Raw genomic sequence first — 15,901 nt, forward strand, 5'->3', positions numbered from 1 at the left:
TTTTCTTAAGAGGATGATCAGGCAAAGCATTAAGTAGCTTGAGAAGCCTCCCACAAGCTTGTGGGAGACTCTCTTCTTTAATTTGCACAAAATTATATATATCCCTTAAAGCAGCTTGTTTCTTATGAGCAGTGAAATATTTAGCAGAGAAGTAATAAATCATATCCTGGGGACTACGCACACAACCAGGATCAAGAGAATTAAACAATATCTTAGCATCACCCTTTAATGAGAACGAAAATATTTTAAGGATATAAAAGTAACGAGTTCTCTCGTCAGTAGTGAACAGGGTGGCTATATCATTTAATTTAGTAAGATGTGCCACAACAGTTTCAGATTCATAGCCATGAAAAGGATCAGATTCAACCAAAGTAATTATATCAGGATCAACAGAGAATTCATAATCCTTATCGGTAACACAGATAGGTGAAGTAGCAAAAGCAGGATCAAGTTTCATTCTAGCATTAAGAGATTGCTACTTCCATTTAGCTAATAACCTCTTGAGTTTGTATCTATCTTTGCAAGCTAAAATAGCTAAAGAAGCTTCTTTATCAAAAACATAACCCTCAAGAATAACAGGTGAGTCTTCATCATCACTTCCATCAATATTATCAGATTCAATATTTTCACTCTCTCTAACCCTAGCAAGTTGTTCATCAAGAAATTCACCAAGTGGCACAGTAGTATCAAGCATAGAAGTAGTTTCATCATAAGTATCATGAATAGCAGAAGTGGCATCATCAATAACATGCGACATATCAGAACGAATAGCAGAAGCAGGTTTAGGTGTCGCAAGCTTACTCAAAACAGAAGGTGAATCAAGTGCAGAGCTAGATGGCAGTTCCTTACCTCCCCTCGTAGTTGAGGGATAAATCTTGGTTCTTAGATCTTTCAACTTCTTCATAATGATAAGCAGATATAAATCCCAAGTGACTCAAAGAATAGAGCTATGCTCCCCGGCAACGGCGCCAGAAAATAGTCTTGATAACCCACAAGTATAGGGGATCGCAACACTTTTCGAGGGTAGAGTATTCAACCCAAATTTATTGATTCAACACAAGGGGAGCCAAAGAATATTCTCAAGTATTAGCAGCTGAGTTGTCAATTCAACCACACCTGGAAATTTAATATCTGCAGCAAAGTGTTTAGTAGCAAAGTAATATGATAGTAGTGGTAACGGTAGCAAAAGGTAATGATAGCAAAAGTAATGTTTTTGGTATTTTGTAGTGATGATAGCAATAACAACGGAAAAGTAAATAAGCGAAGAACAGTATATGGAAAGCTCATACGCAATGGATCAGTAATGGAGAATTATGCCGGATGCGGTTCATCATGTAACTATCATAACATAGGGTGACACAGAACTAGCTCCAGTTCATCAATGTAATGTAGGCATGTATTCCGAATATAGTCATACATGCTTATGGAAAAGAACTTGCATGACATCTTTTGTCCTACCCTCCCGTGGCAGCGGGGTCCTAATGGAAACTAAGGGATATTAAGGCCTCCTTTTAATAGAGTACCGGAAGAAAGCATTAGCACATAGTGAATACATGAACTCCTCAAACTATGGTCATCACCGGTAAGTATCCCGACTATTGTCACTTCGGGGTTAACGGATCATAACACATAATAGGTGACTATAGACTTGCAAGATAGGATCAAGAACTCTCATATATTGATGAAAACATAATAGGTTCAGATCTGAAATCATGGCACTCGGGCCCTAGTGACAAGCATTAAGTATAGCAAAGTCATAGCAACATCAATCTCAGAACATAGTGGATACTAGGGATCAAACCCTAACAAAACTAACTCGATTACATGATAGATCTCATCCAACCCATCACTGTCCAGCAAGCCTACGATGGAATTACTCACGCACGGTGGTGACCATCACGGAATTGGTGATGGAGGAGGGTTGATGATGACGATGGCGACGGATTCCCCTCTTCGGAGCCCCGAACGGACTCCAGATCAGCCCTCCCGAGAGGTTTTAGGGCTTGGCGGCGGCTTCGTATCGTAAAATGTGATGAATCCTTCTTCCTAATTTTTTTTCTCCCCGAAACCAAATATATAGAGTTAGAGTTGAGGTCGGAGGAGCTCCAGGGGGCCTACGAGTTAGGGGGGCGCGCCCCACCCTCGTGGACAGGTGGTGGGCCCCCTGGTCTTCATCTTTTGCAAGGATTTTTTATTATTTCCAAAAATTTGTTCCGTGAAGTTTCAGGTCATTCCGAGAACTTTTGTTTCTGCACATAAATAACATCATGGTAATTATGCTGAAAACAGCGTCAGTCCGGGTTAGTTCCATTCAAATCATGCAAGTTAGAGTCCAAAGCAAGGGCAAAAGTGTTTGGAGAAGTAGATACGACGGAGACGTATCAGGACACTGGTGCGCGTCGGTCCTAAACAAATGGTTTTTAACCCCTTACCGCGACGGCCTTCGGAACCGCCGCCAAGTGAGTGTGTGCGATAGGGGGTCCTTCCTACATGACCTAGAAACCGTTGGGGATATGGAACAGTGATCCAGAGGCCTTCCAAAATGTAATCGTTTGTGATGCAGCACACGCTAAATTCTTTCGCACGTGAGGTATCGGTGATTAAGCATTTCTAATGACATAGTGAAACCATACGGTCTGTCGTAATGAACCGTTTGGGAACAGTATGTAAGGCACACGGGCCAACATATGAACTGTGTGCGATTTGTGCCCTATCGCACACGAGTATTCTGTGTAACCCGTCTGCCATGCTAGACTCCATCGCACACGTTTTCCAACAATTACCGTCTGCGATAATGTTCTATCACAAACGGTTCAGGAGCCCCTTCACACACATACAAGTGTTGCAGACCATTTGTGATTTGTTAGGTATCACCGACGGTTGCCGCAAGAGTGATGTGTGCTTTTCGTTTGGGATCCCACACGTTTCCTGAAAAAAATATGACTGGGATTGTATTTTGCATTGGGCACGGTTTACTCCCAGTTCTCGTGTGCGATAAGGCAATATCACAAACGGTTCCGGAGAACCTACGCACACGTAGTAGCGCTGCAAATCGCTTGTGATCTGCTGTGTATCACTGACGGTTCCGCTACGATTGACGTATGCTTTCCGATGTGGATCGCACACATTCATTTAGTTGAACCGTGTGCGGAGCAATTGCCAGGTTAAAACAAAAATATCCCATTTTGAATCGGATCGCAAAAAGCAAAATTGCCATAATATTCAATTGAACAAATAAACAAAAATATCCCATTTTGATTCGGCACGCAAAAAGAAAATTCGCCACGATATTCAATTGAACAAATAGTGTCCACAGGAAGAACATTCATCAGATTTCGCAACAATTGCAATTGAACATATGGTAGCTAAATTCCAATGATTTGTCCACACATATATGCATTAATAATTAATCATAGTGTACGAAATACGAAGACCTCATCATATGGAAAACAATGGATCCATGCGTTATATGTTTAGCGGCTAACTCTTACTCAATGTTTTAGGAGAACACATGCTGAAATCTTCATTATCACTAGTGGGATTGATGTAGTGATCCAGGAAGAAGTCGCTGATAAATCTCCGAATCATCAGCAATTCACCAACCGGGAGCGGTTCAGGGGTCCTCGGTTTTAAGATGAGCTGCAGTATTTTTAAGATCAGAATGTGCCATATGAGTGGAGTAGAAGATATTAATTAAGATAGACTTACTGGTACTAATTCACAAGTATCGTCACAACTATCAGCAGATTTGCAGATGGAGATCATGTGTCTGCAAACATAGTATCCACAAAGGTTGGTCCCTGCTTCTTGCTGAGGACACTGAATTTTTTTGTACAAAATTAGTCATGTATTTGTCCTGTTAGGAACAACCTAACCGGTGTTAGATGTATTATTTTTTCTTTGGACAAAATAGAAAGAGGTTTATTTAGAAGCTTGAATATTTGACTAGCGTAAGGAAAGGTATTTGCAGACTGTTGGATAAATTTTCCGAAAATAATGGATTTCAGTGTGTTACTGGAGAAACGATCTCGTGTTGCAGAGGTAGTGTCCTCTTGAACAGGTTCCCTGTTTTAGTTTCCCACAATGCGAGCACACTGCAAATGATGATGAATTTTGACAACGTCAATTATTGAACCAGATATGAATGCAAATTTATTTCGACATCATATGATTCAATACCTATCCAAGAATTGCTGAAGATGCGTCAGATCATGAGCGTTTGTTGACTCTATGAGAAAACCAATGTAGTAAACTGTGTTCTTGTTTGGAACAATGAATACTAATATCCAGTGATTGCTACATATTAAGAAAGCCATGAACTTACGAATGATGTCAAAATCTGAAAGATAATCAGTGTATGCATGGTTGTTTACTTGATTTACCGTTCATGATATGGCCAGAGAAATGATTCTACATGGGACGTGTTTTCGAAGATATGGACGACCATGCTAACGGCCCAGTCTCGTCGGTCCTTTTCATGTAATGTTGTGCCATTTGCTAATGCATGATCTATGAAATATACACTCTCACTTTGTCTTCTCTGCGCGTTCAATCCCCTGAGGGGAATAAAATGCAGTTAGCTGTTTATCATTTACAGCCTTGTATGGAGAAGTTGATCAGAGTTTGTTAAGTACTTACAAAATCACACATCTAACAAGAGTGGCATCGAGCACGTTGAAGTTGAAGAAGAGATGTAAGTCCTCAAAACTCAGAATGATGGAACCAACATCGTGTCGGAAATGATCTCTGTTGTAGTGGACTAGCAAATGGTGATGACCTTCAGACATTTGATCCATGCAATATTCATGTAACTCGCGGCAACTGAAGCTGCACTCATCAAAGTATTCGCCAACAAGAAATGGTTGGCCATGGACGTAATTGCGTGCTTCAAGTACGCCTGCTTTATTTTTAGCAAGCAACAAATGTACTTCTTCATCACCTATGGCATCAGAAATAATATTACTCCCCGATTCGAACAAGCTGCTGTTAATTTGGTTCTAGGCGATGAGTGCTTTAAGTAAGAGGCAATCATTCTCTTTCCTCTTCACTCTCCCGCTGCGCTTCCTCGTGGTCATGGGTGTAGCCTTTTTGGTCACTTCCTTCTTGGTACTTGAAGCATTTCTGGCAGAACGTCTCGTTGCCTGCATGGTAGACTGCCGAGCAGACGGTGAAGCTTAGACGGACTGCTTAGCAGACGGTTTATCTATGTCGGACCGCTGAGCTAGTGGCGCTGCTATGACGGACTGCTGGGCTGTAGGAGCAGAGGCATTGAACTGTTGACCATGCGTTGAAGCTATATCGGGTTTCTGCGAAGGTGGTGCCAACTTGTCGGTGTGATGAGGAGGCCATGCCAACGCGTTGGTTTGCTGAGCAGGAAGTGCTGACGCATTGGTATGCTGATCACACGCCTGCGGACCGACGGACTGATGAGCAGTCAGTTCTGGACCTACAGACTGCTTAGCAGGCGCTTTCGAAGCATCAAACTGCTTAGCAGTCGGTTCCACCAGGTTGGTCTGTTGAGCATGTGCTGCAGCTGGGTCTCCCCCCACTGCTTCAGCGACCGGCATCCGAACCGGTGGTGCGTCATCAGTAGTTGTAGGCCTTGCCATTGACTGCTTTGGGGCAGAGGATGACATGGCCTATACACCACAAAGTCGGTCCGGCTGATCACAGGGTGATGCATCAGCCCGCGAGAGCTGCTCTAGCAAGGAGAGCATCATTGGTTGAGAGGCGACAGTGGTTGCTCTTGGCAGGGCTTTAGGAATCTTATCAATGAACTCTATTTCCTTTCGTGGCCACTGGATGTGATGTAACAGTGTTTCTCCCAAGGTCCTTTGCTCATTGAAGTCTCCTAGGACATTCTTCAGAGCAAATTCATTGAATCCAGACTTTACTTCAGTCACGTAGCACTTCACACAGCCTGGCTTCAATGGCACATTGTGCAAGAAGAGGCCATCTTCCAAGAAGGGTGGGCAAACCCAGGCTGTTGCACATTTTAATATACCTTTATAATGTGTAAGCACGCCCTTCAGTCCATCTTTCATTCCAGATAGATCAGATATAGCATCATCACGAGCAGTTGCAGTCTCAGTGTCGCTGGGGTCAGCTGATGCACAATTACTCTTGTGCAGTGTTGTCGTCGCGCAATAAGCAGCAGCATCCATGCCCGCCTCCCCTCCCATCTGTTGGCTATCTGTCAGTGTTAGAGTCTTCTGCATCATCATTGACTCCTCAACATTCTTTCGAATAGCCGGATAAATCTCCTTCTTCAACTTTTCAAACAATGCATTCTGCTTCATTTCACTCCTCGCTTTTTTCATGCTAAGCCTCTCTTCTTTGCTGAGTGTGAAAGCCCTCTTGTGCGGACATTAACACTTATACCCCTTGCACGGCCAGGGGGCTCTTTTGTATCCAGAGCAATGGACAGAATGTCACATGGCCATTAGTTCCTATAGAACCTTCCAGGGATCTTGGAAGCCTCTACCATCACTTCATACAGTTTGGCGTCACGTGCGTTTTCAAAGTAATAAGTTCCGTCATCACGCCTCTTTGCACGTGCCCGCAAGTAGTCTCTGGCGCGTTCGCCCTTGATTTCACTAAAGGCCGGACTCCTACCTGCCGCTACTGCTTCTTTGTCCTCATGTTCCCATATCAGTTTCATGTTGTAGTATCCTGCCACACCCATACGGTGGGGGTGTATGTTCTTCTTCTGAAGTTCCGATTGCTTGAAACTCTTCGCAGCAAACTCTGGAGTTGCCCTGACCCTTTTGAATTCTTCCCGGTCTACCTTTGTAATTTGGGGGTATGCGGGGATTGGGTCCTTGCCTTCACTCAAGTACTTCTTGTACAGCACGTGCTTCCAGTTTCTTCAAGCATTCCTAGCCTTCTTCAGTGCAGTGTGTTCCACCTGCATTCTCCACTGCTCTGGAATGTTGAAGTGATCCATGATCTCCCGGACTATTCTTCACCGTGTTTTTGTGTCAGCCTTCCGAAACCCCGGCAGATTAATGTTGAGCCTTGCCCTGCCAACAAATCCACACACACGCCTGAACCTCATGCGTGCTTTATCTGGTTTAGTTGGAGCCCAGGAATTTAAATCAATCTCGGTTACTTCATATACACCTTTAGGCTGGTGTGTGGGCTTCCTTGGAGCGTTCCTCCGTGTCCTGGCCGGAAGGGTAATTGCTGCAGCTCTATCCTGTTCAAGACTACTTGATCCCTCACAAACTACTGAAGACCTAGGGTTGTCTAAATCAGATGAAGATACATGGCCTGAATAAGTGATGTCGCTGCTACTCGGCATCTACAAAGAACACATGCGAAACTCAGGAAAGGAGGATAAGCATAAAACTAACAACTTGGTATCAAGCTTTCTAAACATGCCATGCAATAATTTAGAAAATGTACGGCTAATTTGTTAAGTTTGTGTGACTCACGCGCCCTCGATCTGTAAATAGGTTGTAACTTATTGGAACAAATACAGTTATATGTAGTAAGGAAGGTAGATAATGAACATATATACGCTCTCCGTTATTTTATAGCCAATTTGGGAACATACGGAATGAAATTGGAAGAGGGATTGCGAGGAAATATGCCTCACCGCGATGGAGAGAAGTAACTAACATGCTTCTTAATGCAAACCTGGCCGGACCACAGGAGAGGCGAGGGTTACTGCATCCATATGCTCGAGGGTGGCTGGCGAGCAAATGAAGATGGCGAGGCGCGGGCCGCCGCGTGTTGGGAACGACAGTGGAGGTAGGCTTGACGCCGAACAGCGGGCACACGGCCGGGGTGAGCACGGCGGCGCCGGAGAGGGTTCTGCTATGGATCTGGGGGAGGGGGGAGCTGGCGAAGGAGATTGGGTGGACTAGTTGAGTGAAACACGGGCGGATGGTGGGGAGGGGGGTGTTGGTGGCCTAGGTGAAAAGGGTGAAAAATATCCCTGGTCGCCGGGCGCGCGGAAAGGCCTATGCAGACGGTTGCCTCTAAGCGCTCGTGTGCACAAACAGAATAGTTTCGTTTGAAATGAAGACGTACTAATTTTAAAATGAAGACGTGAGTTCATCGTTTCACCTCTAAATTTTTCGCACGTAAACCAATCACAATTTTACCACGGTTTTGATTTGCTGGCGCATTTCAGGTCTCGTGTGCTATATGTAAGACATTTTTTGGCATTTACCGTGCATGTTGGCATATAAATTAATTCCTAGTCAAACTGCATTTCCTGTCGAAAGGGATGAGGATTGCCGTTCGATCTGGGAGCATCCAAAGGTGCAGACGTATGATCCATGGGGTTTGGATTCTGGCCAATCAGAACGCATGACTCAGATCGCGCGTGTGGCAGAGGGATGGGGGTGCATCGGCTACGGTTTAGTGGACACACGGCTTTCATGAGTGAACCGTGTGCTCTTTGAAAACATTTACATTACCTAATATCATTTTTTTGTTCGAATGAAAACATGAGTTCATCGTTTCGCCTCCAACTTTTTCCACGGTAAGAAATCATGAGTATAGTCGAGAGTGTCATATACTAGTGTCATGAATATACAAAACATATGATACTACCTTTAATTCATTATAGCACATAGTGTAATACATAGAGTATAGTATCATATATAGATCATATTTATTGTCATGCATGACACAAATTAGCATCGCATTTAACATGACACGGTATCTACCTACTATATGTTACTCTAACCCTCTTTATATGTATTTAATTCTTTCCCACATCAGCACTTGCTATTTCTGAGTGCATTACATCGTCGGCTATGATACCACCACTATGGCCAGCCTTATATAATGGGGAGTATCATATATACTACATATATATATAGTATCATGCATATGATACTAGTGTATGATACTATGTACGTAGTGCATATATAGTATCATAGAGTAGTACTAGCTCCCTCTGTAAACTAATATAAGAGCGTTTAGATTATTAAATAGTGAGCTAAACGCTCTTATATTAGTTTACGGAGGAAGTATATATCATAGATGACAGTATTTATGAATTGAGCCCTATAAGGTTGGTTGTTTTTTGACTATAAACAGTAGGGTAAAACCCCACTGCAACTTTTATAATTAAAGAGCAAAGTAACAAGTAGTCTTAAAGGCTTGAGATAAGCCTACAGAAAGAGAGAAAGAAAGGAAAATAAAAGTAAAGAAAGAGAGAGGAGAAAAGATAAAGAGAAAGAAAGAAAGAACTAGGCTATGAAATAGAAAAGAAAATTACAACATGGCCTCAAGCCAAAGAGAGAATTGTCTCTCATGCTTTTTCTTCATTCTGAACCTTAAAAGTTTGAGCTCCTCCAGGAAAATGAACTTCCATCCTTGGAAAGATGGTGCAATGCTTTCAAAAAATTTATTGTTTCTGGTTATCCAGATGGCCTATAAGGTTGGTTGTAATGGGGAGTACTATATATATACTAGTAGTATCATGCATGCATATATATGATAGTGTAGCTAGGATACCACTTCTGTAATGCATAGTATCATAAGTTAACATCTTAGGTTGCCTTACTAATTGTCATGCATCACACAAAGTAGTAGTACAACATTTAATATGACACGGTATCATGATATGATACCACATCTTCTCTTGTGTGCCACATCATCCAGAAAGTCTAGTTGGCATGCATGATACCGCTTATGATAATACCATTACAACCAGCCTAAACCGGAAAGGATGGGGAGTATGAGACTAGCCACAATGGAGAGTAGTACGCTAGTAACATACATGTATCCTTAGACTATATATGTTACTACCTTCATAGTGGGTAGTAACATAAGTGTAGTGTCATGCAAAGCTTCATTTATTAGGTTACATAATCATATTGCATTGGGACATGCATGTGATGCTACAGTAACTAGCTAAGTTACTGAAACTATCTCTCTCCTCATTAACTTATTGCCACATAAGCAAGTTTGCTGAGTTGGAGTCAGTGTTACTGCTGAAGTTACTCCCACTGTGGCTAGTATGATACTAGCTAGTCATCTATGATATACTAGCTACCTCACTAAGAGCATGGTTAATAATACAACCAAGGGTCGGCTATAATAAGTTGCCATGTCATATACAGCCAACCCCTTAGCGGGCATGTACAATAATAAGTTTTATATACGTACTAGTTTATCAATAGTTGGCCCACCTTACATCCTCACAAAGTGTCTTGGGTCTCGTGTTGCAGCTGGCTCTACTAACCAAGAGCCCACATCTCTTATCTTTCCTCCAACTAATAAGCACATGTATATTATTCTATTCCTTATAGCCAGACTACCCACAGTGGGAGTAATATAGATAGTAACATCACACATATCTAGATAAAATAGATGATGTGGCAAGCAATAAATGAAGAAATGGAGGAAAGTGGCTATGTGTGATGTTACTACCTATGTTACTCCCACTATGGGTATTAGACTACCCACAGTGGGAGTAACATATATAGGTGGTAACATCACACTTATCTAGGCAAAATAGATGATGTGGCATGTCATTAATGAAGAAAGAGAGGCATGTGGTAACATAGCTAGTTACTGTAACATCAGACATATCAAGCAAAGATGAGTCTACAACCTAATAAATGAAGTGATGCATGACACAACACATATGTTACTACTCTAAGTTACTCCCTACTGTGACTAGTCTTACTATAGTATGAGACTACCCACAATGGGAGTAACATAGGTATATAGTAACATCACACATATCTAGATAAATTAAGTAGATGGTGTGGCAAGCAATAAATGAAGAAAGAGAGGAAAGTAGTAACATAGCTAGTTACTAGTAGTATGAGTAACATCACATGTGCATATCAAGGCAAGATGTGTCTTTAGCCTAATAAATGAAGTGTTGCATGTTACCACACATATATGTTACTCCGCACTATAGAGGTAGTAACATATACTAGTAACACATGGGCATGTTACTAGTCTATGTTACTACCCATTGTGGCTAGTCTGAATAACATCACACATCTCAAGGCAAGATGAGTCTATAGCCTAATAAATGAAGTGTTGCATGTTACTACACATATGTTACTCCCCACTATAGAGGTAGTAACATAGACTAATAACATTCTATGTTACTACCCATTGTCGCTAGTCTTATGTCACTCTATTGTGTACTTACTTTCTCTAAAGCATAGTATCATAGAGTAGCTAGCTAGTATCATATGCAGTACTTTATTTATATTGTCATGCATGACACATAGTAGCATAACATTTATTATGATACGGTTTCATGATATGATACTTAACCCTCTCTTTCTTCATTTCATTAATTCTATGACGGCTCATCAAAATTGCCTAGTTGGCATGCATGATATATACTAGCTATGATACCCCCTTACTATCAGCCTAGCAAAGGTGTACATATCATTTGTGCGTCGCTTTGTGAGTTTTCATCTGTTTGTTCAAGAAGCAGGGAGAAGTTTCAAACATTTCGGCCGCGAGGTGCGGCCACTGGCGTAGGCCTAGTTGGTATTTTAATTACAGAAAATTCAGATGGAGTTCGGACATTATCAAAATCGATGTGTGCATGTGGCGTGCTCTCACGACCCTGTGGAAAAAATTGGTAATGTTTGGCACAAGTTTTGATGACTGCTCCTGCCAAACCGGAGCATCTCACATGAAGGATCATGGTTTTCCAAAAGGAGACATGTCAATTCAAACTCTTGTGGTCGGTGAATTCATCGTTTGGCCTCATAAAAATTTCCACGGTACGCAATCACCATTATACCACGGGTTTGATTTTCTGGCGCATTTCAGGTATCGGTAGCTATATTTAAGACATTTTTTGAGATTAACGTGCATTTTGTGCATAAAAATAAAATTACAACCGGAACTGCATGTGTTGTCGAAAGGGATGAGGATCGCCATTTGATCTGGGAGCATCCAACGGTGTAGACGTACGATCCGTGGGGTTTGGGTTCTGGCCAATCAGAAAGCACGACTCAGATCGTGGGCGGGGAGACGGGGTTTGGTCGGCACACGGCTTTCATCAACGAACCGTGTGCTATTCGCAAACCAGATTGCATATTTTTGTTCACACATACTGTAGTGAGATCGATTGAGTGTGCTACCTCTATGATATAATAATAATAATAACAAAAACCAGTTCATATTCATTGCCCGAGCTGACAGCATATCAAGGTCAACATATTAACGGTTCTTACATCAACAGAAAAACCGGACATAACTCACAAATTCAGTACACGCGGCAGTTCTAAATGGAACGGATTAACTTGCAGGGTAGGCATAAAGACAAGTCTTACGTCTTAATTCCCATGTACATGGGGGAACTGGGATCATTAAGTTGACCCCGAATGAACTTGGTGTTTTTGATGATTTTACGCTTCTCTGTTGCACTGGTGCGCGATCCCTTGGCTGGCAACTCATCAAATTCATCATACTCGTCCTGATTGGCAACATCGTCGACACCCAGTACCCTTCCATTCCCAGCATCGCTAAATGGTCGTTCTTATGCAAGGGGTCTTCCACAAAGAAAATCCAGGGAGCATCGCTGACAAGAATGAATGGGTCCGCATGAAATGCCATCGTTGTCCTATTAACACAGGTCTTCCTGTACTCATCAATCCTTACCTGACCAAGAGGGATCCATGCACACCTGAATAATGCCACCTTAACTTTCACATAGTCAAGCTCCCAAATCTCTTTGATGGTTCCATAGTATACCCTTTTATCAGCTTCATCTACAGTCATGCATTCTATTCGAACAGAGCTATTATGATACGAGGTCTTCTTATCACTTTCCTCAGTGTAGAACGTGTATCCATTTATATTATATGCTTGGTACGTCAACACCGTAGGTGATGGCTTTTGTGCCAACCACGTAGCAATGTCATCGATGGATCCTTGTGCCAAACGATTCTTCAGCCATTCGGCGTACTTCTTAGTGTGCTCCTTCATCTCCACTTCTGATGAAGGCACCATTGGTAGGAAGCTTTGGCGTATCTCTGCCAAGTGTTCTTCGGCATAAGCGATGAGAACTGGGTTGTTAAGCAGTACCGTCAAATGGGCTTTCTCTACCAATTCTCCGGGTGCAGCCATTTGCGTGCCAGCAAGGACCGACTTACCTTTCAGCCTTCCCTCGTGGCGAGAGAGGGGAAAACCTATAGGTATTTGTTTCATGTCTTCGGTGCAAAACTCAAACACCTCCTCCGCGGTAAAACCTTGTAGGATGCTTGCCTCTGGATGGTTTTGGTTCCGATAAAAGCGCTTCAGTATTCCCATGAACCGCTCGAAGGGATACATGTTGCGAAGAAACACAGGACCACAATACTTTATCTCGTTGACAAGGTGCATAGTGAGATGGACCATGACATCAAAGAATGACGGTGGGAAAAACATCTCTAGGTTGGACAATATTCTTGCAATATCATCTTGCATATTATCCAACTCTTCAGGATCTACAACTTTCTTCCATAGTTTGTTGAAGAAATCACAGAGGTCAATGAGTGTGTTTCTTATATCTTTGTCCATCAGATTCCTGATGGCCACCGGGAGGATTTTTGTCAACATTACGTGGCAATCATGTGACTTCATGTGTCCCAACTTCATTTTACCTGAGCTCACATCCACGAGACTTCTGATGTTTGCGCAATAGGAAGAGGGTGTCTTAACTGACAACAAATAGGTGAAGAACTGTGTTGCTTCTTTTATACTGAAATTGTAACTCTGGCGAGCTTTGATGAATTTGTCATCATCTTCTGCTTCACTCTTGCGTTGTGATTGATCAGCAAGCATATTGAGTCGTAAACCGTCACCAACCTTTCTTTTACCTTTAATCTTGAGTAGAGTACCAAGGATGCTTTCACATACGTTCTTCTCTATGTGCATGACATCATTGCAGTGACATACACGTAGAATCTCCCAGTAAGGTAATTTCCAGAACACCGATTTCTTCTTAAACACTTGATCCTTGGGTGTTAGTTTCACCGTCAAAGGGTGGTTCTTGCCAAGCACAACATTAATTTTTTTAGCCATGTTGTGGACCACCTCCCTGTCATATGGTCTTGGGGCCACACTTGCCTCTGCCGTACCATCAAATTCAGCTTTCATCTTTCGGTATGGGTGATTCATCCGCAAGAACCTATGATGATGCAAATACACTGTTTTGTGCGAGTTGGGAAGTCTTTTGCTAGCTGTCCTATCCATGCATGTGACACACCCTACATCTCCCCTTGTTTTTTGCCCCGATGTGTTGCCTAATGCCGTCATATCTTGAATGGTGTGCACCAGTATCGCATGTAGATTGAAAATCTCCTTTCTGTAAGCATCATAACATTTTACAGCAGGCGCATCTATCCACACTGTCAGCAGTTCTTCTACCAGTAGCTGAAAGTAAATGTCGATGTCATTTCTAGGTTGCTTCGGGCCTTGGATAATCATTGACATCATAATGTATTTTTTCTTCATACACAACCAAGGATCTAGGTTATATATGCATAGAAGCACCGGCCATGTGCTGTGATTGGTGCTCATATCGCCAAAAGGATTCATCCCGTCAGTACACTCCTCGAGCCTTATACTTCTAGGATCCTTGGCAAATTTTTCAAACTTGTTGTCGATTAATTCCCACTGAGCCCCATGTTTTGGGTGCCTCATAAACCTATCCGCAATTCGCTCATCATGATGCCACTGCAACCTCTTTACCTCTCTAGCGTTTGCAAACAAACGCCTCAACCTTGGAATTAAAGGCAAGTACCAACCAACCTTGAACGGGACTCCTGTCTTGACCTCGTCATCCAATTTGTACTTGTCCTTTGCTCTCCTGCGCTTGTATCATGCATGCTTGCATGTGGGACATGCACGATAATCTTTGTACTCACCATGATACAATATACAATCATTCACACAAGCGTGTATCTTCTGTACTTCAAGTTCCAATGGGCAAACAATTTTCTTCGCTTCATTCGTGCTTCTGGGGAGCACATTATCTTCCAGAAGAATTTCTTTCAAAAGACCTAACATCTCTATGAAGCCCTTGTTTGATACACCGTTAGCTGCTTTAAATCTGAGAAGCGCCAGGGTGGCACTCAATCTGGAATATTTCTTTTTGCATCCTGGATACAATTCTTTCTTGGAGTTCGCATCAATGGTTGGCAGGTCCTTGTACCCAATCATATCCTTTTCTGGGCCCTCGAAATCTGCACTCATAGCAGCAAAATCTGGCATATCAAGATTGTCGTCATCTGCATGGATGTCTTGGTTTTCCAGTGGGCATTTCGTCTTTCCGGTGTTCCATTGGTAGCTTGACGCCTCTGCCCTGATGTTAGATTCAACATCCATGTGATACTGATCGGGGTTTGGCATCTTGCTACCCTGGGTATCTTCATCCATGGCCTCCTCTTCACCGTGTCTGGTCCAACGTGTATATCCATCCATGAATCCCCTAGAGACTAAGTGCATCTGGACATCTACAACTTCATGTGACTTTGTATTGGCACAATCAGTACATGGACACAGGATGTAATCCGCATCACCAATTCTCCTCTTTGTACTTTTAGCCAAATTCATGAACTCTGTCATGCCACTGATAAAATCTGCGGTTTTCCGATTCTTCATCCATCAAGATCGTTCCATATGCAGCAAACAAATCATAATTAAAAACAAAACAGCAACATTAATACACGGATTAACTGCTACCCAGAGATGCGTGCATAAATCACAAGGTTTTATTTTAACAATTACTGAGGGCGCTCCATGTTGTTATCCAGACATGCAATGACAAAAATTAATGGACAGTCAATTTACACGCAGAGATACTAGCACAACACTACACTTAGGAATTGAATACCTTAATTAAGCCACTCACGAAAATAATACCTTAATTAATTAGCCACGCGGCGACCTCCACCCAGCAGACGGACAAGCG

This window comes from Triticum dicoccoides, chromosome 7A (genome assembly GCF_002162155.2).
Source record: "Triticum dicoccoides isolate Atlit2015 ecotype Zavitan chromosome 7A, WEW_v2.0, whole genome shotgun sequence".
In the NCBI taxonomy this organism is placed as follows: Eukaryota; Viridiplantae; Streptophyta; class Magnoliopsida; order Poales; family Poaceae; genus Triticum; species Triticum dicoccoides.